This window comes from Falco naumanni, chromosome 6 (genome assembly GCF_017639655.2).
Source record: "Falco naumanni isolate bFalNau1 chromosome 6, bFalNau1.pat, whole genome shotgun sequence".
Taxonomy (NCBI): Eukaryota; Metazoa; Chordata; class Aves; order Falconiformes; family Falconidae; genus Falco; species Falco naumanni.
In genome coordinates, this window is record NC_054059.1 from 90,677,144 (window position 1) to 90,700,778 (window position 23,635).

The 23,635-nt window shown below is 43.3% G+C and overlaps 1 protein-coding gene across 1 annotated transcript in view; it reads right to left on the reverse strand.

The window, feature by feature from the left end:
• Positions 1 to 23,635, reverse strand: part of SHLD1 (shieldin complex subunit 1) — an 87,065-nt gene that overhangs the window by 60,806 nt on the left and 2,624 nt on the right. The window lies entirely within an intron of this gene.

Here is a 23,635-nt window from a genome sequence, read left to right on the forward strand (position 1 = left end):
TCACCATCAGGGGAACCTGGAGTTACTAAATAACAGCAGCTTCCCATAGATCAGAAAGAAATCTTGTCATTTTAGAGCACAGCATGTTTCACTTCACAGAAATTTAAACAGCAACATGATTCTTGCAAGACCACTGCTGTGGCAATGCATGCATCCTCCCTGCCTCCATTTACCCCCTTCCGGTCCCTCTTCACCTGTTTTTGAGGAAGAGGATAGTGTTGGCAAAGACAGCTTTGTTTTCTTTACAATATCCTTATTATTCTTTTAGAAAATCCCTTCATTTCCTGGATAAATTAAGAAATTATTTAGATACTTAGGGTAACAAAAATGCAAGGCCATAGGAACTTGAGAAAGGCTGGGGGGCGGGTAGAAAAATTTGACATAATGGAAGTACTGGTGCAGATTTTTGGGTTTACATTAGAGGAATTCCACTTTCCACTTCCCTCATAAACATCATGTCTCATGATGCTTCCCTCCCACTCTTAAACTCTGCACTGGCATTTGCTTAGCCGTTCCCTGGCACTAATACAAGTTTCCATAGCAAAGGATGTTAAATGAGACTGCAATCACAAACTTGAGGAACTACTAAGGACTGAAAGACAACTAAATCAGCCATGAAGCAACACAAAAATGCAAAATAACCCTGGAATATCCCTGCTGGGAACTCCCTGTTAGCATTGAGAGATTCTGGGAAAAGTTTCCCTTTAGAAACCCTGCCTTAAGAAAAGCATCCAGAAGTCTATGAGCCACAATTTAAAATCGCAGACTAGATCTGAAGTCCAAAACTGTGACTGGATCAGAAGAGATGCTCTCCATGTAAATATAAAATCCATCTAAAATCTTGTGAAAAATTAGGATAATGTGATAAAACTTAAAAATCTATGACACTTTCCCAGCAGAGCTTTAAGTGGAGCACTGAAACCATTGGCCACCAGAGCTCAAGCTAGCATTGGCTGGCATGATTCATGGACTTCAGTATAAAGAAGGCTTCAGAAATGAATGAAAGCTCTATTGACAACTCTTAATGCCCCTTAAAAGGGCTTCTGTGTAAGAGACCCCCACATATATTAGTAGGAGCACATCATCCAAAGCCAAGTTTAACCCTAATGGCAGCACAAAGAAGACATTCCTTCCACAGGGAGATAACACAGTGATGTCTCCTTGAGTGCCTGAGTAATTTTCAATCCAAACTGGCAAGGGGGAGAAAAAAAATTCTGGCTTTAAAAAAATTTTAGACAAGTAGCAGGTCTCACGCTTCTTACTGGCTGGGGTGTCTGATCGCTGAGAGCTACTGTGTAGTTTGTAGGGGTGTCTATACCTCCTCTCCATGTGTATTGCAAATACCAGGGCTTGTGCTAGTCTCTATGCCATTCATGTTTAGCAGGGAAATCTGAGTCATAAGGAGCAAAACAGGTCTAAAGAGATCATGGGGATGGTCGCAGTGGACGAGGCATTCCAGTTTTAAACAGGGGTAGTGGTAATATGACAAGCTGACAGAGGGCTGTACCCTCACATTTGGCTCTTACATGAGACTGCTCCATTCCTGGCTGCACCTCAGCCCCCTCCATCATGGTCCTTGGGCTGTTGGGTGCCATTTCAAGCTGGCTCCCACCAAAACCAGCAGTCTCACCCTGTCCCTTGCACCCACTGCAGTGTTCCCCAAGCCCCTCGGCTGAGTCAATTCAGTGTGCAGGACCACCAGCCCAACTTTTCTCCCTCCCCAGCAGGTAAGCTTTGTGTCAGCTAAGCCATCTCACTGTGTAGTGCTAGAAGTGGCACACAGAGTTAGAGGGGCTGCACAACCAGCTTTGGGGAAAGAAGCTGGCTGGCACAGGGGAACCATTTTTTCACCTCCAGCATCTTGCAGGACCTCACTCTTCAGCACAGCAATGATGTCTCTAAACGCTTGCCAGCCAAGTGCTCTTGCTGGGCCATTTCTGGTCAGCAAACCCCCAGGGGCTAAAGCCCTGCAGTCCTGCTCACACCCTGTAGTCCTGCTTAGACCCTGCATTTACCATGGCTCAGGATATCCATGCTACATGGTCTGCATGGAAGTGGATCATAAAGACTGCTGAAGGGATCAAAAAAACCCCAAACCAAACACTTTGGGTTCAACTGCAACAGCCAAATTTAAGAGACGGTTGCTGAACTGTCACAGGGTAGGGCAAACCCTAGGGCAGGCAACAGAACACGGCCAAACCTGCCCTTTCTGCCCTAAAACAGCCAGGGACTGCTTGCTGAAGCAGCACAGACAGGTTCCAACCAGGGCCACGTGCTCCTGGTGACAGGCAGTGATGCCTGCTCCAGAAAATACGCAGCTATATTGGGCCAAGAAATGAGCAAAGGATGGACTTTCACAGTCCAAAAGCTGGTGCCAGCAACCCCCTTGCACTGAAGGCTGTGAATTGATCCCAAATAGCTGCCCAAATTCGCCCTTCTCACCTGCAGTATGATCAGAGAGACAAAAATTCACCATACAGAGATTGCTACTCATTCCTGTCATCTAGCACTCTCTCTCAGCAAGAAACACATTACCTCATTCAGGAAAGCAAGAATACTAATTCATTAATTTGCAACTTTTTAGTGCTAATGGTACATTTATGTGCCCCTGAGTCAAGTGAAGTGCAGTACACTTTTACATTAGCACTAATAACAGTTGCCCATCCAGCTCCCCTGTGTAACTACAAGATGCAGAATTAATCTGAATTTTCCCTTTGAAAATATAATTTTGTGTCCCGTAAGCCTTTAAAATTACACATAAGGTTCCATCTTCCCAAAACCAAGGACAGGCATACAATTGCCTCCCAGTAACACATCCTGCTTCTGTAGTGCTCCAATTCCTTCCTCAAAGGCCTAGCACACTTTAAATTAAGACATAACACCACCCCCGCTAAATAAATAATAAAAAAAAAAAAAGACGACATATTGTTTACATGGTCTCTTGCCCATTAATCTTTTAGGTTGTACGTGCTGTTTTCTTTCAAATATGGTTCAAGACAGTCATTTTACTTTCCTGCCAAGAAATAACTGACCACTGATTCATTATACTGAATGCCAAAAAGAAGAGCAATCCATAATGATGTAATCTAATAGCTATTTTCTAAAACACATTTAAACACAATTTTTGGACAAAATTAAGCCCAGAATAGGCTCTAGACAATGTACTGCATACCTCCAGGAATGGTATTATATTTCTGGAGGTAACACAGCTTCTGAATTATTGTAGTCATTAGCCTTGACAAACTATAGAAATTCACACGCTAAAGGCCAGCACAAACTTTAAGCAGGTCCGCATCTATAGGTACTGGACAGACTTGGGAGAGATATGGACAGGGAGGGTAAGACTCATATGACTGATTTTAATCAACACTTAGACTTTCATATTGATTTCTTAGTAGCACAGAAAGTCAGGTTCACTGACCATGATGCTCTTTAGCCCTTTCTCTGCCCTGCACCCCCATGATAGATAGCATCAGAAGTGGGCAAGTATCTTGTCTGCTCATAGCCCTCGCACATCGCATGCTGCAAGGGGTGTTTTCAGAGCACAGAACTGTCCTTGCAGCTGCCTTGTGTCTAGAGAAAGGCCAGAAGGGTTGCTTGCTGGTGGAACAGCATGCGAGCTGCCTGGGGGCCAGCTGGTAATCTGTTGCCATTTGGGTTCTTCCTTCCTCCCACTACTGGGCTCGTCAGACTTGGTAGTCACAAATCCACAGGCTCTGCCTTAGGTCTTCCCGCAGCAGATGCCAACAGGCGAGATTGTCATCCTATGAGTATTTGGTTGGAAGGGACCCCTGGAAGTCTCTATTCCAACCTCCTGCTCAGAAGAGGATGATTGCCAGGGCTAAATCAGGTCAGCTGCGGCTTTGCCTGGCAGATATTTGAACTCCCTCCAAGGATGGAGGTTCCCCCAAGCCCTCTGGTGATCTGTCCCAGGGCTGTACGCTTCCTTATCAGGAAGTTTTTCCCCAGCATCCAACCTGAACCTCCCAAGCCACAATTTGTGACCTTTGCTTCTTGTTACACCATCTGCCACCACCAAGAAGAGTGTGGCTCTGTCATCTTTTCAACTGCCCTTCAAGAGGTTGGAGGCTACTATTACATTGTCCTTTTGCCTTGTGGTCATGCCAGGACTTGGTTGCTGGCACCAATGATCGGACATTCTTCACAAAGGAGGTCACCAACAACATCCTGCTGGATGCTTGTGAGCACTTGGCACCTTTCAGCTGGAGTCGCCAGTATTTGCAAACAAGCCACGTAGCATCCACGCAAATGGATGCGTGTAGACAGAGCCAAGCAATCACGTGCCTTGAGTCAGGGTGCCAAGGGCAAGGTCCTGTGCCAGGAATCTCTTGGCAGCTGCCTATTCAGTTCCTTTGCATCCCTCACGGAGGGGAGGGGTGGGAGATAGTACTTCTTTGAGCTAAGAGGTTCATCAAGCACCATCATGTAAACAATAAAATATAAAGCCTGTGATGAAGACAAGAAGCATCACTGAAGGATGTCTCTTTCCAGGACCAGGTCAGCTCAGGCATATTCACAGAAATCTTGTGCAAGGACATGCTGAAGGAGACCACTGTGGAGCTAAGCCCAAACAAGCATCATGGGGCAAAGGTCCACTGTTTGAGAAATACTCATGGAAGAAGGAGTGAGAGCATTATTCCCCACATGGGTGTGGACACCACCACTCAATACTCCCCAGTTTTAGTGACAAGAGCTCATGGGGTGCCCTTCTTGAGAGGGAAGGAGGAGTGTGCAAGTGTGCAGGCAGGAACCAACGGGAGAGATGGGATGTGAAAGGTAGGACATCAGCAGCACCATGGAGAAGAGGTTTCAGCAGCATACTCACCTACCTGGCAGGTGAAAGGTGTCTTGTTCGGAGAGTGGCTGCCACAGCAAAACCTTCCTCGAAAAGTGAATGTGCCCAACAACACTGTGTCACGGCTGCCTTAGTGCAGACACATCACCTCCTCTGAGGGCAGCCAACAGCTATCAGAGCTAGCATTGCCTTTTAGACATGGCTGGAGCACGCTGACCCACATGACTTTAATCCTGTGCTTGAAGCTGTGCGCAGCCTCAAGGAGAAGGGATCAGCTGGGCCCTACAGAAGGCCAGGCCCTCTTCTGTGCCTCCAGAGGCCAGGAAGAAGGAACTTATAGAAATCAAACATGCCCTAAGAGATGCAAGACAGGAGTCTTGCAGCACAGCAGAACACAGGCTGAACGTCACTCACACCAAGGCTACCACAGGCACACAGCACAGCTTAGGTCTTCAGCCACCTCCCAGTGCAGAAGGGCGAAGGGGACCAGAAGCAGGCAGCACGAGCATCTCAAATTAGGGAAGAAATGGAGGACAACTAGATTAAATGGTAGAATATTCAATACAGCAAGGGGAAAGGGAACAGCAGCGATATTTAAAATAAAAGAGTAAAATAGATAACTGAAGGTGGGCAGCCTACCACCCATGACTCAGCACCTAAGATCTTCAGGCTTTTCTTTGAAAGCCGTTGGTCTCTTAGGACAAAATCCCAGCAGCAAGGAGCTAAAGCCGCTTCCAAGCCCAAGACTATTTATAAACACTGATTAACTTCTTAAGAAACCTGTATGCGGCCTCCCTTCTCTGGTAGGAACCTACCTCCCCTAACCAAAGCAGGTACTAAAGGCAGGGCCACAATTCATTAAACCTTTCCAGTCTTGGTATTCTTTGAATGCCAACTGGACAACATGCCTTATTTACACGTTCCTGCAGAAAAAGAAGAGAAATACTTGGTGTATCCTCGACAAAAAAGGGTTTTAATAGGATTCAGAAAGGTGTAAACAAATTCCCTATTGAGGATTGGGCTGCATTTTAGGGAGAAGTCAGATCCCAAGGGTGTGTAATTCCTGCCTCCCAGGAAGGAGTCACCTCAGACTTCCAAGAAAACATTGGGCTGTGATTTGCACAGAAGGAATTTTATGCATTTTTCTGTGAAGTGACCTAGAAAAGGATGTGAGGCTCCACTAGTAGAGTGTATAAGCTGTCGCTTATCTATGGAGTGACTTAAACAAGGATGTGATGCTCAGCTGCCAGATAATAGTTTGCTTCAGTGATTTAGTGATTCGTAGTCATTCAAACAGAGCTGCTTGCCTGGCGAGTCAACATTTCACAGAATTTGGGTACAGGATGTGACTCCCAACCACATTGCTGAAGCTGTTTATGAAAAGGAAGAGATTCTTACAAGACTGTAGTTAACCTGATACACTAGTTTTAAAAATATGTCTTTTGTGCCCTTCCAACTGCAATAATCCCAACTGCACTTTGCCAGCTGAGAGTATGATGATGTAATGCTGAGGAGTGGGCAAAGGATGGGATGGTTTGACTGCACTACTGTGATCTTGGTAATTTCATGACCTTGTGCCTCAGATTCCTGCTTGTGAAATAGGAGTGAACTAAAATGTCCTTTCTCCCACAGTGCAGTTATTGTGCCTGTTCATACAGCTAACTTTTCAAGACAGGGGCAGTGCCAAGCAAAACACAGCCCTTAAAGAACAGTAACACAATAATCAATGTCCTGCATTCATTGGCATCAGTTTGCAAAAGTGATTTGGTGGTTATACAGAGCTGTGGGCCCAAGGCAAGAATCTTAGAGGGCCTTGGGTTTTCAGAGATGTGGAGAAATCTGCTTTCATATGGCGAAATTACAGATGGTCAGTAAGATAAATCTATATTTTATTTCCCAAACAAAAAGATTAAATAAAATCCTGAAGCGTCTTATATTCGGGACTGGGAAAATAAATGAAGGTAAAAGGTATTAATCTAAGAGATATATGATTAAAACAAATCTAGGAAGGACAAAAGTTAAAAACCCAGAGACAGTTACAGTCTCATTAAAGAGATAATGAGTTATTATCAGGATGCTTCTGTAAACCCAGTGCATTTTCCACAAGGTGCAAAGTAACTGTCCCCCAGGAGTACAGCTCTTACAAGTAACACTGAGCAAAGGTATTGAGCTCTGCTCCCATGTGCTGGGCACTGGCTGGGTCCCACCACACGGTTCAGCCAGACTGGTGCTACTCAGAGCTGCCTCCTGGCTAAACAGCACAGCCCATGCCACCCACCACATGCCCTGAGCTGAGCTCAGCCAAAACCCAAGTGCTTGAAGGGCTTCTTCCTCTTCTAACTCACGTGTGTTCATGAACAAGTAATTATGTTTACCTTGGAAACTACTTCCATATTTCTTGTGCGTTCACTAATTTCATCTAGGTTGCTAATTTAAGTGCTGTGGATCACATGGGAGAACTGGTAATACGGATGCTAAAAGATCTATTACTGGTTGATGTCAGTTTCCCCCCAATTTCCACTTAAGCAACACTTTAAACTAGGTCAGGAGCATTAATTAACTTTTGTATGAAATCTCTCCTCAGCCCATCCTGTCTCCCATTGGCTAGTTAATTAAAATCAGCACCAATATTAGGCTGCTACTTTGCAGCAAAAAAACCTGCTATTAATTATCCTTTGGAGGAATAAATTAATTATGGGTGACTATGTCTTAATGCTCAGCTGCTCTCCTGTAGGTAGAAGACAGAATCCTCTCTGTCCTACTTGGGTTTCCTGAAGGTAACTGGGTCACAGGAACACATGCCTTGGCTTCACCCTTTGCTGTACTCCAGCTTGACAAATCATTGTGGAAGATAAATCTCCTTAAAACAGAGGCTAGTTTCGTTTCTTCCAGCTTTCTTCTTGAAAACTGGCTCCCTGAGCACCTTACAAGGACAGGGCTGACCTTGGAAAAGTTTGAATTCATGTTTGCAGTGAGCTGGGCTTTGCGTTCATGCAGCAGTAGGCGAGATTCATCTATCTTTACTTGAAATGCCTACTGTGTAGGCTCCTGGGTCTGAGTAAACTGAGCAGATTTTCAGTCAGTGGAGGGCAACAAGTGTGTCTGACTTGCTGCTTACTACCTCCTAAGGAAAACACCTAAACAATTCAGAATTACCCTGTTTTAGAAATCCTTTCTCCTCCCTTGATGACGAGAGGATGGTAAAGAAGATGCTTGGCTGCAGATGGATATTATGTGCAGTGGAACAAATTTTACCCTTAAAAGCAGCCCCTTCTTCCTGGGTAAAATGATGTTTGTGCCCTGTGTTGGCCCTGGGAGAAGCATGGCAAGATCATTGCCTGCCCGAGGGTCTTTTTGCCTGTGAGGTGTAAAATATCTACGTGGCTTCAGGAAGCTGTACCTGAATTCTTGCTGTATTCTATGTGAATAAGCTGTATTCTTGGTCAAGGGAACAGCCACAGCTTCTCTGAATACTCAAGAAGACAATATTATTAGTGGCTTGAACTGCACTGACCTGGGTCTGGCTGCTCCAATTCTTCTCCTAAAGTTGGCCAGCCAGGCTGCCACTCCTCCCTTGCTGTGCAAGGATGAGAAGAAAATCAGCTGCAGCTGTTTCCCGGTACAGAGAGACCATGCTTTTTGAAGTCACCCACCATGACAAGAAAATCTCTTTATGAATATAGCTGCCTTTGTTTTGTATGGCAGGAACGCAAAAAGAGGGGTTGCTGAGTTTATGTCTGTGGGCTTAAATTTGGCATCTGAACCCTTTCCAGAGCTTTGAAAAAATCTAAGAAAATACAAGATACTATCACAATTTTAGATGTTAACTGCTCACAGCTGAACTCCAAAGATGTGCGGACAGACAACAAAAGCCAACAAAGGCTTTGGGGTCTGCTGGTTTTGTCTTGTTTCCCTCCCCATTGTGTAAACTTTAGCCATTTCAGCCTCTGCCTTCAGCTAATTCCTTCCCCACTGTGTATTGTATATCTGGCTGCCAGCCCTGTAACTACCTATGCAAATAACCAAATGAGCTGAGTTGTTTGCTGGGAAAAGATCTCCCTGTAACTGTAGTTTCTTCCAGTCTAGCAATTGTGCAGGCCACTCTGGGAACTGTGTCAGAAAGTAGTTACTTCCAGCAACATGGCCCTGTGGCAAGGCTTGTATAAGGCAGCACAAATTGTTGATGCTGGTTCTAGTACATGTTAGAAGCAGAGAGAGTTTTGCCAGTGAGCTCAGTGGGAACAGGACTGAGGTTTTGACGAAAAATAAGCAGAATCGTTTAACTGACCATGAGATTTTGAGCATTCCTCAAAGTGGTCCTTCCCAAGTTTGCAGTCTTTCACCGGTACTTCAGCTCCGGGCAAGAGAAGCATATGGTGGTTTTTTTTAAACCTATCCCTAACTCGTTTTTGTTATCTGGCAGGCAAAATTTCAGACCTTTTCTTGATAAGCTTCTGGAAACCAAGGCATGGTTTCTCATGAGGATTGCAGGCTCCTCTGCAGGTGTACCCCAGATGCCTATTGCTTACAGGTATTACCACACCAAGTTAACACCCATGGGACCTTGCCAGTGTTGAATTACCAACTTCTGTGCGGCAATACTTAGGCAAGAATCCGCTTCCTGTTTTGGGATAGGTCTGTGCCACTCAACTGGCAAAACAGTGTTGATGCTGACTGGTTCTTTAGAAGTATGCCTATAAAATGTCACTTATTTCCTTACCGGTGAATTTAAAAGGTGAAAAAGGCATTTCATGCTTTGGATGTATGAAGAAGAACTGAAGAGATCAAACAGGATAACTTAAAAGGTAGTAAACTCAGAAACACCAAGGCAAGCAGATAGGCTGAACTGGAGATTAAAAGGACAGATGTATTGGAGGTTCTTCTCTAGATGGCCATCACCATGGTTTCCCTGCAGCTGAAGGAACTCACCTGTGTTGCACCAGAAAACTCCTGGCATTTGAAGGTGCGCATTTTGTGCTGACAATACACTTGAGTCCTAGAATCAGCTACCGTTTTCTCAGTTCTTCACGTATATCTGTTACTGGCAGCATTCAAAGGAATATGCCTTCATGCAGCAGCTCTGGACTGACCACCACAAATTTGCAATCAAATCCAACATTTTTGTCCTTACTAAGCCCTTCCCACTGGTAACTGAAGTCCTAATGCAAACATTAGTCTTCTTCCTTCCTTCTTTTCCTCTCTACAGAAAATTGCTGGCAGTTTTTATGAGTTTGTATAAATACAATCTCCTTAAGCAGAAAGAAGACAGTATTTTTAAACCATATTCTAAAAAAGCAGTCCCTTAGGAAAATCTGCAGCATTGCTGCACAGCAGAGATCTGCTTGGGGTGAAATAGTGCTCAGTACTAGGACTTCAACCCATGTGGGCCATTAGGTAGTGGTAGGTCTTTGCAGCGGCTGCCTGTAAGTCTCTGTGAAACAGTGGAGACACCCAGCTGCCTGCTGTCACATCACTGGAGACATCACTGCCTACAACTCATATTCTGGTTGCTTTTCTTAAGCCCACAGAGCACAGTGGCCAGGATGCTGCTCTCACGTGCTGGCCCAGCACAGCTGGAGCCACAGAGTCCAAGAGCTGGATTCAAGTTCTGAGATTTCTAGGAGTGGTCTAATGAGATTTACTGAGCTTTCTGCGTTCTAAAAGCTGCCTAAGTTGCCATCCCAGCTTTCTTTTTACATTTCAATGTTTGTGTACTTTTCTCTGAGGAGCAGGTTGTTTTGTTTGTCTACACCCTTGCTCTACAGGAGCAAAGGCATCCAAGGGGTGCAGGTGGCCTGACTGTGGGGTGAAAAGACTAAAAATATGATGAAAAGAGTGAAGCTACTATTAAGGTCCATAAAGGTACACTCCTCTATGGTGCCATCACAGCAAACAATATGCATGTTTAACATTGAGAGGAAGGGGCATGATATGCGCTATGGTATGTGCTGTGACGCAGCACTGGGATTTGAAATGATCGCGTCTTGCTCCTGGATGAAAAGCAGAACACATTCCCCTGGCGAGCCAGGCATTTCATTTGCATTTCTTTGTCTATTGAGAAAATATATAACATGGAATCTGAGACAAGTGCTTTCTTTTTCCAGTGATTTTTACAAAATTCTCTTTACATTACAAACTCAAAATTTTCTTTACGTTACAAACTCAAAAGTTGTTCACCACTTTGACAAATGAGTAAGAAAACGCACATTTTGGATTGAGAGACTTGTCTTAGGATTTTTTTTTTAACTTGTCCAGGAAAACCGCTTCTTCAATTTGAAGAATATTCTGCCTATGCCCTGTGGTCTTCCCTTATCAGCCAGACTTCATAACCCATGCTTTCTTTGCTATCCTTATCTAAGATACTGTTGTTATGTTAGATAACTTAGAAATGCAAAATATGATGTGGCATTTTGTCTGGGAAAATAATAAAGCCAAGCCTATTCACTGCAGTATGAAAATGATTGAAGACAAATATAGCTCCTTCCAAACTCTCAGCTCTCCCAAACTCTTCAACTGTTTCCCAACTTTATCTGCCTTTGTGCACGATTTGATCACACCACAGGACATAGAAGACACAAAGATTAGACAACTTTAGAAGGAAAAAACAGTTATAAACCACTGATTATCCTAGGGCTTGCTCTTCTAACACAATTGCAAGGCAATGGCTGATGCAAGCAATGATAACTACTTCCTCTTGCCTTTTGAATACAGGCAATTGCCGTAGACGTGATACCTCACTGTTCATAAAGTAGTTCATGTTTATCTGTTTGCACACTGAGATATGAAGCACCCAAACGTCAGAAAATAGAGTTAAGATATAACTATTGTTAGATTTCTATTTTCTAAATTAATCATCAATAACATAGCTTATGCTAGTGTTAAATTTAGACACAGACATTTCTGGCATCCTTCTTGTGTTCTGGAAAAGACACGGTCATTTAGGTCTACCTGCTTTTCCAGATGTAGCCCATTCTTGTGGTGTCCAAGCCACATTCCGAAATTAATTACATCATCTTTGCCAGAAGATATTACTCCTGAACAAATTAATTTCTCTGTCTCTCTAGAACCAGTACCACCTGCCCAAGTAACTGCATAAAAAGTGGGAGTTGGTGGAGCAGGGCTCCACTCCATATCTCCCACATGTTCTCACTTCCTAAACACATCCTCTGCTGACATTGTGGGCACAGATGGGAAAAGTAACACTTCCCTGACTGAACAAACCAGTGGGGGGTTTCTTCTGCAAAGGGAAACCTGCACCAGCTGGCCCTGAGATCACACAGTCAGAGGGGTTCAAGTGGGAAGGGACTTCTGGGGGTCATCTGGGCCAAGACCCCTGCTCAAGCAGGGCCACCTAAAGCTGCTTACCCAGGGCCATGTCTAGCACTGCTCACGACAGATGGAGAACGGCCGCTTCAACCTGTACAAACATTGGAGGGAGTCCAAGGTGCCAAATAATCTGGCACATTTCAGCCTGATTACATTGATTTCCTTCACCTCCCTTTCCACATGTTCTCTGCTCAAGCTGCTTTCCTCTTGGGCGCAGCTGGCACAGCACAGGCACAACAGTTACCCTGTGGGGAAGAGGACAAAGAAATGGGTAGCATGTTGTGGAGGTGACAGAGCCGAAGGCTTTGCCCCTGATGTGTGTGTGAGGTATGTGAGGCTCAAGGGAAGGCTTTGTCTTTTGCCACTGGAGCAGGTCACACTCGGTTCCTGCTGATCAAGCCTGACGCAGTTAGGGCCTTTGTCTGAAGCCAGCGATCGGAAGGCATTGTAACCCTCAGCATTCAATCGTTTTGCAAACCCTGGCATCAAAGGAATATATTTGCCTGACACTTCTGCACCTTACCCTGGCATTACGCATGTGACACCAGCCCTCTGCGGTATTGATCAAATTATTTGAAACTGCTGATGGAAAAACTGAGACTTCACCCCTTGAATCACTTCCTGGGAAAAGGTTCAGAAGATGCTTTATGGGCCCAGGCTTTCTGGCAGGAGAGTTATTCACCCATGGCAGGACTCCCCTGGAGAAGAGGGCTGCAGGACTCGCCCCAACACTCCTCCACAGGAAACACAGGAAAGCAGAAAAATGGCTCCATATTTTGCTGTCCCATGTGTCACTGCTCTTCCCTTCCCAATACAGTGTCAGCTCTGCTTGAGGTATTAAGGAGGGAGGGTGCCTGTGGATAAACAACACCCCTGTGTGAACAAACACGGGCCACAGAGTGATAAGCGTGACTGCCCTGGAAACTGCTATGCCCTAGGAATGAAGGTCCTGGATTCAGCAAAACACGATAAACATACTAATTTTGAAGTGCTTAAGTGCTTACATTGGCCTTGTAGGATTTACTGACCTGGAGACGAGGCATTTACTGACCTGGGGACGAGGACAGGGTCCTCTCCCCCATGACAACTGTGGGTACTGTCTCCATGATGTTCCCAACCCTTATCCTCCAAGAAAGAGGCGTTCAATGCAGAAGTCACTACCAGGTCTCAAGAGGATGAGAGACCACAGTATTAAAGCCTAAACTAAAGCACACTGAAGTCAACACCTGCTCATTGATGGCTATAGATGCTGGATCAGGACTTTAGCAAACAACTAATTACTTCTTGAGTTCGGGACAGCTGTGTGGAGTACTTGTAGGAGACTTGTACACATGCTTTCCAGTTAATTTATTCACACAAACAATCCTCCATTGTGCAAACAGTCCTATTAAACAGAAGCATTACAATACAATTAAGGGCTAGAAGATTAAGCCCTGAAATAAGATGCAGAGTAAACAAAGTATGATATTGCAGCTATGAATTAATGTTTAGCAACAGGCAGACAATGAATGCAGGATGGCTGTGAGTTACATGGCTTCGCTGTCTCCTGAGCTTATGAGCAAAACTGTTCTCAGTTCAAAGCCATGGTTCTGTTTTTAAACATAGCTACTGTCCAAAAGTTATGGCTGAGGTTGTAATCTATCTGTGATGAGGCAAATAAAGGTGACAATGGCATAGGGAGCATAAAGTTTTGGCAGGAGCTTAGTGTGCAAGTTGCTCTCCCTGCTATCTTGTCAGCTAGCACCAATTTTACTTTTTATTTTTTAATGTGCTTAATTTCTTTTTGCCCAGTTCCCCAAACAAGTTGAGGTTTACATGGCTCGGTTGTGTGTTTATATTTTTCTGCTTTCCAGTACATTCTGAATCCATCCATTGGTTCTGGACTATATTGACAAAGTGGCAAGGGCCTTTGGGATCTGTGTTGGAAGCCTTGCAGAAGACATTTTGTTTGAGGAGCTGGTGACCACGAGCAGACCATGCCTGCCCTGCCAAGCTTTGTGCTCAGGGCTTGAGCAGCTCGTACATTAGAATGAGCAGCCGCTGCGAGGGAACCTGCTGGAGCGCCCAGGGCCAGCCCGGGCTGTGCACTGGTGGGCATTATGACAGCAGTAACAGCCCGGGCTGTCAGGAGAGGATACCTGGTTTTGTTTGTTATGCAAACTAAAAGGTACCACGGCATGGGACAGAGGCAGAGCCTCTCCACAGATGGGATATGCACAGCAGCCCATGGGAAAATCCAGTTGGGGTCTGTCCCATGCTACTTGCAAGCCAGATTCCCAGCACCTGAAGGGATGTAAGATTTACTTGCTATATGTATTCCTATTTTTATTCAATTGTACTAAACCAACTATTTTATTATGCCACTTGTTGGAATTTTCTTAATCAAGATCTGGAACGAGCCCCGCATCATCGTCCCCTTTTGCCCTCCCAGCTACACAAGAACAGGATCTTAATGTTCTAGAACACAAGGTGCACAGTCAGGACAGGAGAGGGCTGAGCTCTTGGGCCACTGCTGAGGGTAAGCCTGCAGCACGAAATCAATCCTCAAAACACAGATGCGGGAAAGAGATGCTGACAGTCAGACTTTTTTAGCTCCATAGTCTGTAATATTTAATTTTAGAAATATCGTTTTAACTCAGTTAATAAATTTAAAAACACCTCTGAGCAGTGCAGTCATTTCGTGCAACTGTTTGAGTTGGAAAACCAAGATATCTTTGTTTTGTTTCTGTAATAGTTTGCAAAATGTTTTCCTTATTGGAATAAAAAGGATGTTCTGAATATATATTTTTCCAGAAACATCTGCTGTGTGTGAAGGTCTTTGACAAAACAAACCATAACTACTTAGATTAGGAAATATTAAAGGTCTGGAGCATGTTGCAAAATAAAGTAAACAGAAATAAACAGGAAATAAGTGAATGAGTAGCCACAGCATATTAAGGTCAGTTCCCCTTGCTTTGGATTTAAACTGTATCCTTTCCCATTATGTATTTTTTCCAGGAATTTTTCTCTCTCTTTTTTGGCAACTGCTGCTTTTCGTTTCCTGCTTTCATTGAATTATCCCCTTCTGTCCTTAAGAGAGTTTGATTATCTCTGCTCTGCAGCTGAAAGTGATGATCCCTATGCACAAGACACAAATTGTGTTTCAGAGTATGTCAAACCCTGGTTCATTTACTGTATTTTTAATTACTTTGATTTAATTCAGCCTGACTTTTGGCTTGGTTCAGGATCGTTTGCAGAAGATCCATGGGATAATGGAATTTGAAAGCTAACATAACAGTTTGTTGAGACAAGGCAGCCCACCTGTCTCAGAATCAGCATGCTCTGTTCAAAACCCTCCTAGTAGTTCCATTTCTGCGTAAAAAAGAATGGGATTTTTCAAGTGCCTTTTAACACCCATTCCTTAAAAAAATCCTCATTTCAGTCAGCATCTATGAACCTTCGCAGATTTTGACTGCATGCACACAGTCCTGGGACCCGACACAAAAAGAGAAATCTACTGAAAGATCACGCTTGTTTCTGCTATTTGGTTCTCAGCATTCATTAATCTAAGAGACCTCACTGTGGCCTTTCAATATTCAAAAGAAACATGGAGAGAGACTTTTAACCAGGGCTTGTAGTGACAGGACACAGGGCAATGCTTTTAAACCGAAAGAGGGTAGACTTAGATTGGACATGAAGAAGAAATTCTTTATGGCGATGAAGCTGGTGAGGTGCTGGCACAGGTTGCCCAGAGAAGCTGTAGATGCCCCATCACTGGACGTGTTCAAGGTCAGGTTGAACAGGGCTTGGAGCAATCTGGTGTAGTGGAAGAAGTCCCTGCCCACTGCAGGACTAGATGATCTTCAAAGCTCCCTTGCAGCTCCAACCATGCTGTGATTCTAACTCCATTGAACAAAGGTGAATGTTTAGTCTCCAAAACATCTTTTGAGCATCATACAATCCCTTAACACAGTTCATGTTCTGAGCCCCCAGGATACTAGAACTCTGGTTTGCTTTAATAATGTTAAAAACTACTTCAGCTTTAAAGTGATATAACTATTTGTGGAGCAATGCTTTGAAGGGAAACAGCAGAAATAATTACAGTTTCATCCTGTTCTGGAAGAGAGCAAAGAACCACCACCACCCCCCCCCCCGGGCTTGCCATTAATGCTAAAAGAGATCATTTCTGTGCTCTCACACCGCCTCTCATGCTTACACATTTATTTGTACTTTAAAAATATGAAAGTTTTGTAATACAATGCACAACTGGTCAAGATTCAACACTAGCAGATTTTAAAGGCAAGTACTTTTCCGCTGTGGAAGGAGGTGGGTGCTGTTTATGGAGCAGCATGCCTCTCTGCAACACAGTCCACTCAAGGTAATCGTTAATGAAATCCCCAGGAGCCTCAGACTAACCTCCCTGCAAATCAGTGGGGCTTTTTGCAGCCCAGAGAAATACAAGGTGCAACAAAAAGATGCTTTCTGCCCAAACAGTTCTCTACAGTAACTCATGCAACTCAAGTCTTCAAGTGACTGATAGTGACACAAACCAGTGCCCCATTTGCTGCCAGGAGCCCCAGTGGGAACACGCTGTGCTTCCTGGGGTGCTGGCTTGGGCTCACAATGACCAAATTCAGCCTGGGACTGCAACACAGCTCTTCCTTGCTGGGAGCCTTCCCCATGGATTATTTTAATCATTATTTCACCTGACCTCTCCACAGTGTCAGGTTCCAAAAGGAAGTGTTGCAAGACAACATGGAAGGTTATTCCTGCAGCAGTTGTTTTCCAGAGACATGCAGTTTCCCCAGATCATGAACAGTGGCCAAGCTTCATGGCTGGTCTTGCCAGCAGAGCTGCCAGCTCTGACCAAACTCACACACTGCAGTTAATCAGACATCTGTGTGTGTGGCCTGCCTGCAGCTTTGTCTGTGCTACCCCTGTGCACAGGCTTGAGATCAGGCCAGTACTTTGGCACACCTTGATCTCTTTCAGTCTCCCAGCTGAGAGCAGCTGGGGAGATTTTCGGTGCTTTTCTGTGATTCACACCAACAAACCATCTAGCTTGAAGATATCACTACCTTGCAGTAGTTACAGCCTAGATTTTGCTACTATTAGTCCTGGTACTCTTTTATTTTTTGTGTGTGTGTGTGCGCGCGTGTGTGCGTGCGTGTGTGTGCGCGTGCACGTGTGAAAACCAGCCAATAATCCAATATATTTTGTGCTGTCTCAACATCTTAGCTATCATTTACATGTCTGGGGTGAATCTCATATACCAGTTTCTGCTGCTGTTAACACAAATGCTGTGCATTGTTCAGCTTTACAATGTGTAATTTTTATCACTGATCTTGCATTTTTTTGTAGTAGTTGTTCTTAATTTTTAAAGCTTTTGACTAAAATGTGAATGACAAAGTTGTGACAGGTTCGCATGGAGACAGCCACTGACGAGAACTGTCAGACTCTGCAGGAACAAGACCTACTCACAAGTAAATTTGTATTTCTAAAACAAGGTGTGTTCATCTTCACTTACATACGTCTCTCTGTATCTTCAGAAGTTTTGAGATGGAAGTTCTTACCTACTCCCAGCAAGGAAAATGAGAGTCAGAATTGCTCCAAAAGGTTTCTTGGTTTGTATCTCATTAGCCTTAAAAAAAAAATTTCTCATTTTTGGACATTTTCAATGCTGTGGGCAGAATAGGCACATTCTGTTTACAAGCGCTATTGGCTGAGCAGGACAGAGACAACCAAGAATGCAGAGTAGGTGTAAAGTAAGTAACATGTTCTCCTTTTTTCCTACAGAAGTCCTCTCTGAGTTCGCTCGCTGATAGCCGTCTGTTTTAAACCTGAAGTAATAAATGCCTCTGAGATGCTTTTTCTACAACTCCATTGTTGCAGCAAGCAGTGTCCTGGCAGCTAGAGGATTCACCTTCCAGCTGCTGATGTCCGTCCCCACTTGTGCCAAGACAGCTTTAACATTCATCCAACCTATCTTTGAATTGTTTCAGCTCCCCAACCCAAGGCAGAACTAATCTAATTAGAAAAATAAACAACAAACCAAAACAGAAACAAAATACCCACTCTCTGACAGAGAGCTGGCATAGCTCTGTGAAAGGTTAGACAAGGGCCAGAGGGAGAACAAAGGGCAGCAGGAGTGCAAGAACAGCTGCAGTAGAGCCAAAACGCTGCAGCCAGATGCTAGACTGGCTTAGGCAAGGGACACCCTTAGCTTCTCCTCAGGCTGAGCTCTGCTTACAAGGAATTGTGTCCCTGGGGTACAGCCGCATTCCCAGGAACAACAGTGCAGTAAACCTAGGTATCAGTTCTCCTGCAGTAACCCTAATTAAAATGTATAAAAAGGAAGAAATATCAGTTACAGACAAGATTCTGCACCCTTAAGGAATTTCACGTCAATAACTGAAACGTAAACATGTTTCTCTGTCACTCTTGGTATGTGCAGCAGATGGAGAAGAAACGACGGTGATAAAGGATAGGAAAAGCTAACATTTTACCCTATTGAATTTGAGGTCTCCCACTTACTTTCTCCCTGTAAGTATATTCAGTACAGGCACAGGTCAAGAAATGTCAAGTCTGGAAGCAGAGAGCTTCAATGGACAACAAGAAGTGGCATATTCCTGCCCCTCTTGGGCCTTTTGGTGTTCACACGGGGGGGGGGGGGGGGGGGGGGGGGGGGGGGGTGCGGAGGACAGTGGTGCTCCCAGCGCCCATGAAATACTGGGCACCACCACACCACAACTCCACATTATTGCCAGCCCTGGCCTGAGGCGTCCAAAGGAAGCACTTGTATCACTGCTCTTGTTATCTGGCAAAGCACAACATTCAGCTTCACATTTAATTTAAAGCACAAACATGACCTTTGAATGGCATCAGAAACAAACCTTCCTGCTGTCATAGGAAACCCCATCTCCCCTTATCTTAGGGCAGGTGTTCCTCCCTATTGTTGAGATTAAATAAATCCCAACAGAACAAATCAGAAAGAGAGAGGAAGGGAGAAAGAAAGAACTTAATCTCTGTCAAATTCCTGAGCCACTGTTGTTCTCAGTTTGCTGGCCACCCTCGCCTCTGACACAGTGAAATGGGTGCTGCTGGCAAAAGGAGCATGGAAGGTCTTGAATACAATTTCAGAGACAATGAGATGGAGATTGTAACAGCAGAAGATTTTGTGCAAGAACACAAGAGAATGGCTTGTAATTGGCATGCAGGCAGAGCTAGGAGTTCACAGAACTTTATCTATACAAAAGTAAAACAAAAGTTATGTATATAACCTACTATATAAATTATACAGACACATAAAACTTACTATATAACTTTGGTTAGTTATCTATAAAAAATCAAAGAAGTTTCATAACTGTAATTGACTTGGGCCAGTTTAAATGCAGTGCTTTAACGGTCTGGTACTTTAGTTCTTTACGTGTTTCACAATAAAGCTTATCCTATGCATAACATCTTTCATTTCAGAAACTGCAAATCAGCTTAGATCAAGCAGCAAATCATGCTCAGGCACCCTCAAGATTAATTATAGTATGTCTCATTTCTAATCCAAATCTCATGTCTCAAATATTGTATTAGCACCTGGGTTTTTTTGGGGAAAGTTTTCTGTTGTAACATTGTCTACCACTGGTGCAAGATGATACATAAAAATTAAAAAATGACAGAATTTTCTACAGGATAAAGTGAAATATCTGTAACTATTCTTTTCCTTGTTATAAATTTGATAATTGTTAACAGTAGCCACGTAAGACTTTCATTTTATATTTATGTTATATTTGGTGATGATCTCCACCTTTCTGGTGTGTTGCCACATTTGCTACCAGCACACCTAGTCCTTGCATTAGGCAATAGTCTCCCCTGGTCAGAGAAATCTGAGCTATTGCAAATCTAGATTAGCATTCCTCCCCTCCCTCCACACCTTTTTCTCACCTTCTAGGCTTCCCTACTGTAGGTATTTAAAAAGTTTTGAACACAGCCTTATCTTCTTGCTTAATTCTTACCACCCACTTCTCTGATGCATTTCTGTGCTCCCTGACTACTAACTCATTCACAGAGAAAACCAGATTACATTATATTACAGTATACATTACAGAGAAAATGCCATTGGACAACAGGCCTTTTCCTAATAATCCTTTCTCATAATTCTCCATGAGACTGAGAGGGGTTTGCCACGCTAATAGCAGTTCTACTGTCTATTCTTCCAGACTCTAAGAGTCACTTTTCTTTAGTGCCTGTAAATTGTCCAGACTTCACATTAGATAATGACACAGCAATACTCTGTGCCAGAGAAAAGGTCAAAGTGTGTTTTCAAGAATAAGTGATTCTACAAAAAGATAAAACAAAAGCTAACAAGATACTAAATGCCTAATGCTGTGCATTCATTTGCATGATTTTACCAGCTCTTTTTATTCACACTAAGCCATCAGAACCAGAACAACTGCAGAGAAATCAAGTGCAGTAAAGTAAGGAGCACAATTCATCTAAATACATGCAGCCTTCACCAGCTGTGAGCACCAATGTTGGTATAACCAGTTCACTGGATCTGACAATGCAAACTATGAAGAAGGAAGCAGCACATCTATAATTTCATGTTTTCAATCTTTATAACTATTTATAGTATGAATGAAGCTTCATTTGTAGGTTGAATCTATAATTCTGGCAGCTGAAGAAAATACTACATTGGCTACGGTAACAGACATAAAATGTCAAAGGTATTTCCTCGTGCCTTTTTTTAGTACAGGTTTGCTAGTGTATTCTATGCATTAGCCTCAACCACTTATTTCCTGCACTTGGGCAAGTATCATTGTCACTAATCACAAAACCCGGGCTGCATAGGTCTCATAGGGCTTCATGTCTCAACTAGTACAGCCTCAAGGCTACTTACTTGGATATTCTGCCTATGGCACACACTGCCTCCACCACTGCTTCATACCCTGTTGTGGCTGGAAGCAAGGTACAGTTTTAAAGCAGCCACCACAGTGTTTGAGGAGGCTGCCCACGTACTGCATCTTTTAGCTCTTTCACTCCTGCTCAGCAACTGCATCACAACAGTATCATTGACAGAACAACAACAAAACAATTTGTCAGAGAGTACTGGCTAAGTACTAGTAATTCTTATTAAAATGCTATTGTGGAAAGGGGAAAACGTGCTTTCCAACATGTGCAGACATAGTTTAAATAGAATTTGTGTCTGCACACTTGAAATGGGTCTTGTAGCTTTGTCTTTCTGATCTCTTTGGGACTTTTGCAAACAGCAACTCGATTCGACTCCAGTTACATGATATAAAACCCCCATTCCATTTGTTTTGCTATGTAAACAAGAAAAGCAGACCACTAATCTTAACTTTTTGGACAGATATACGGGAGTCTTATAAACTCATCTACATGCTCTAATTACTGTACAGTTTTATATTATCTTAAGGAGTAGCTGAGACTTGTCTGCTGCGTCATGGCAAAGTATGACCTTATCTGATCCAACCATATTGAAGCAACTCCTTAAGGGGGGGTGGGTGGGGGGGGAAGACAGTGGCAAGATTAATTAAATGTAGACTTTTTTTACCCAAGACATAAAAATATTTCCCATCCCACCCTTTTCCTACTTTCTTTATGCTGAACACAAGCTTAATCCTCATTCTTAATTAGTTGCTTTTGTTTTATTCAGCAAGACCAAGGAGGAGCGCAGTGGAATTACTTAGAGAAATAAAGTTATTAAAATTTGTATTTCAATGAAAGGCTTAAGAACAAAGCAAGACGGGGATCTCACAGGTTGAGGCAAAGCAGAAAGCAGAAGATGCGCCTCAACCCAAAGAGCAATCTTACTGATGCAATCATGGAAACATTAATCGTTTAGAGAAAAGAATCATAGAGCTAAACAAAATTTCTTCCCTTTGGAAAGCCTTATCAATTACAGAGTGAAACACATAATCTCTGATCTTGACAAACTCAAGTTAGTTTTTGTCGTGGTTTAACCCCGGCTGGCAATCAAGCACCAGGGAGCCGCTTGCTCACTCCTCTCCATCCAGAGGGATGGGAAGGAAGATCAGAAAGGAATGTAAAACTGAAAGGTTGAGATAAGAACAATTTAATAGATAAAGCAAAAGCTGTGCACAAAAGCAAAGCAAAGCAAGGAATTCATTCACCACTTCCCATGGGCAGGCAGGTGTTCGGCCATCCCCAGGAAAGCAGGTCTCCAGCACCAGTAATGGTGACTCAGGAAGACAAACACCATAACCCCAAATGTCGTCGTCCCCCCCCCTTCCTTCTTCTTCCCCCAGTTTATATACTCAGCACGATGTCATATGGTATGGAATACCTCTTTGGCTAGTTTGGGTGACCTGGCTGTGTCCCCTCCTAATTTCCTGTGCCCCCCCAGCCCTCTCACTGGCAGGGCCCCAAGGAACTGAAAAATCCTTGATTTAGTATAAACATCACCCAGCAACAACTAAAAACATCAACATTGTTCTCACATCATAGCCAAGACACAGCACTGTACTAATTACTAAGAAGAAAATTAACTCGATCCCAGTTGAAACCAGGACACCTTTAAAGAAAAAACTAGTCCCTGAAAGTTGCCATGAGAAATTATGATGTTTAGAATTGGCCGTTTCCCTTATTGCAGCATAGTAATTCCTATTAATGTGCTACCCAAATGAATAAATCTATACTATTTTAAGAAACCCAAAGAATTAAGGAATGGTTCATTTCACAGAATTTCAGCTTTTAGCTGAAATCAACCACATAAGTTTACAAGGAGAAAAGGAGAATTCTCTATGCATTTCTATTGAGCTGATTATATTAGCTTCTCTTATCTTAGTGAGGTAGGGAGATGTGCACCTTTAATAAATTGAACACATAAGTATTTCTTGAATTCATTTAGAGCCTAAATTGCAGGTTTTAGCTATAATGAATTATTGTAGGAAATGCAATAGTTCTGACTGGATACAGGCATTTTTTTGCAATAGATTAGGGCTGAAAGAGAGCAAGTGTTATACTTCCAGTTTTTAACAAAAATTTAATGGTACAATTTTGTAGCATGACTGTCACCATACCAAAGACCCATATTGGAAAAATATAACACACCAAAGCATGCTTGAAAATGTTCAATTCTATTCCAGCTTTATAACAAATTACTTGAACTAATAAATCTTTAAAATGGGCAAGAGAAAAACAAGGAGGCAATTATTTTTCTGAATAGTGTTTTCCCTAAGGTTTCTTCTTCCTCTTTCTTCAGCTTACTGTTGATTACACCTGTAGAAGTGATGGCTCCTAATGTTTATTTAATTACTAAGGGTTTGTAACTAGAGCAGTTCACATCTGCCTTTAACAAGATCCTCACTTTGCAACAAACACTTTTCATCAAGCCTCCCTCCCCCTTACCCACAGGAATGGGATTCCTCTTATCCTTTTGTCTCCAAAATAAACTGCTTTTGGCTATCATTTCCTTTAACTGCATACCTCCACCTACTCGTTTTCTCCGTTACGCAGGGTACTCTGATCTTGCAGTACTCA